A 2,878-nucleotide genomic window follows, 5' to 3' on the forward strand; every position below is an offset into this window, starting at 1 on the left:
ACCCCGATAAGCTTAAGCTTGCTGCGGTGTTGGGAGAAATTAAATAGTATGACACCTCTGACGTAGGCCTAGGCATGTACCAATTATCTCTACTCATAGCCTTGGAACTTCTAACGGCGGTCAAAGGCCTTAGTATTAACACAAGGCCTGTAGCCTACTAGCCTACTACTTCTAGCCTAAATGATGATGATGATGATAATAATAATAATAATGTTAATAATAATAATGATCATCATCATCATCATCATCATCATCATCATCATCATCATAATCACCAATAATTACAATAGTCTAAATTAAATCTTAATCTATTCATTTATGTTTTGAAGTAGGCCTATCTTTGAGATTTGAGATCATGCTGTAAATCCTATCTCAAAAACATAGTCCTGTGCAGATCTGTCTTGCAGACACCTTGGGACTATTTATTTTGTGTCTGACAGAGTAAGCACAAGAGATAGCTAGAATGAACGAGAATCTGTTTTGTACTCCTATCGAGTGTCATCTCCGTAAACGTTGAACAAGCATTAAAGTTGTCTAGCCAAAAACAAGCATCGTAGAACACGTGGAAGAGTCTGGCAAACACCACCAATAGTCCAGCATTGACAAATTCCTTGTGTTATTATGTCTTTAGAAGACGCTTTGAATAATGTTCTTTACTTTTATTTGCAGAATGTTCCAGTCTGGTTTTTAGAGCTACAGTATGTGCCAGCCTGATCCACTGGTGGAAAAGACAGGTATAAGCCTACCTTTGCCTGTCCTTCATGTCACAATTAATAAGGAACATTCCTCAAAAAGCAGCATTGTCATTTGTACTGTTTTATGGGTGAAAAGGCTTGTCATCTGCTGCCTAGTTAATGTTTAACAATTATAAACCACAATATGTAATTCAATGCAAATCATTTTTTGGACCCCTTGGTTATTATGGGTTGTGGACCCCACTTTAAGAGAGAACCACTGTTTTAAAACAGCAGCAAGAGGCTGCTCCCAACAGCATCAAGACACACACCTGAATTAATGATATCAGACAGACATCCACCCAAACATGTGGGCCTTGAGGCTACCAGGGTCAAAGACAACGTTTCATCCACTATCTAGAGATGTGTTTGCTCAGCTCACCATTCGTCTAGAACTCAAATCAACACTGCTGACATTCAGACACTGGGGAAAAGGGCTAATCATTACAGCTCCTCTCTCTCTCTCTCTCTCTGTGTGTGTGTGTGTGTGTGTGTGTGTGTGTGTGTGTGTGTGAGAGAGAGAGAGAGAGAGAGAGAGAGAAATCTTACACTGTGTTCTCTTATCTGTATGGCTGTGAAACCATCAGATTAGGTGCCATTTGAAAAGTGCAACAATATGTGCCCTCTACCCATGCAGTGGTAATTTGCTAGTCTCCCCTGCACATAGCATACATACAGTATTATTATATGGCTGAAGCTGTAGCCCTATATTAGCTATGCCAGGCTAGCTCTCATGATTGTTAAAAATGCATAAATGTTAATAGCTTAAATAGACACCCTCCCTATTTTTAAGTCTAGACTTAAAACATATCTCTTTAGTGCTTCCCATAGTTAGGTATGGTGCAGTGTGGAACTTCAACCACCTCAGGGTCTTATTGGAACGGACCACCTCTGCCGTGGGCTTGTGTGACTGCAGTCATGCGTCCCATGGTGGCTACTGACCACACCTGTGCTGGCGCTGACTACCCTCCACCATGCCTTGGTTATGCTGCTTTAGCATAGCGCTGTCATGGACTTTTCATGTGTCTCCCTCTGTCTCTCTCAACTCTCCCTCTTTCCTTCTCTCCCTGTCCTGTCATTCAACTCCCTCTACTTCCCTCTCCCCCTCTGCCTTTTCCCTCTATAGTATAATCATTTATATCACCATTGATATGCTTATTAATACCATGACTAGTACTAACCCACTTTATTTCTCTTCCCTTTCCCCTATACCTCACCTGTGAGGTAAACCATTACCAGTCATCAGCCATCTTTGTGCCTGGCCCTCATCACACCTGAAGTCCCATCCCTCTGACTGCCCTACCATCGCCAGCTGTGGTTCGGCTGCCCAGGTTCCTGGCCCACGCATCCTAGCGACCCGCTACTTTCCGAAATTACTAATGGACAATTTATTCCCTACACTGGACTATTTGGACTTTCTGATACTACAAAGGACTTTACTCCACTGTAACTGACCCTAGGCATATGGGTTGGGCCCTTGAGTCATGGATCTGTCTGAGGTTTCTTCCTATATGTATCTCCAATTTAGGGATTATAGGGAGTTTTTCCTTGCCCCTGTTACTCATAGGCTCTCTTTGAATGTTTAACACTCTGTAAAGCGCCATGAGACATGTGTAATGTTTTGGCGCTCTATAAGTGAAATTAAATTGAAATTGAAATTGAAAAATGAAATGCTATTATATTGCTATTGCTGTAGCTCTGTTAAAATATTTAAATGTTAATAATTTAAATGTTATTAATAACTACTAATGCTTTAAATCGGTCCCTTTGGATATCTGCCAGATTAACAAATTATGATAAATGACAATTTATACAAGAAAGAATGCTATTGGTGAGGATAAACTGTCCCATTACTTTTTGCTACCGGTCATATCACATTCTAAGTTGACACCTTGAGCTTAAGAATATTAAGGTTCTCTGAACACAGGCCTATGTGATAACCTAATCTCATTCACGTCCATGTAGGAGGTCTTGGAATGCACTAATATAGGCCTATTTTTTATTTTAAAAAAAGCAAAAGCAAAATAATATAATAATAATTGACAACAGCCCGTGACTGATGCTATCACATATACTCTTTCTTGTGTCTATTTTGATTATGTAGATCTACCTCGATCTACTGTAGCCTACTTCAAAGATCTCTG

The sequence above is a fragment of the Sardina pilchardus genome, chromosome 1 (genome assembly GCF_963854185.1).
Source record: "Sardina pilchardus chromosome 1, fSarPil1.1, whole genome shotgun sequence".
Classification (NCBI taxonomy): Eukaryota; Metazoa; Chordata; class Actinopteri; order Clupeiformes; family Clupeidae; genus Sardina; species Sardina pilchardus.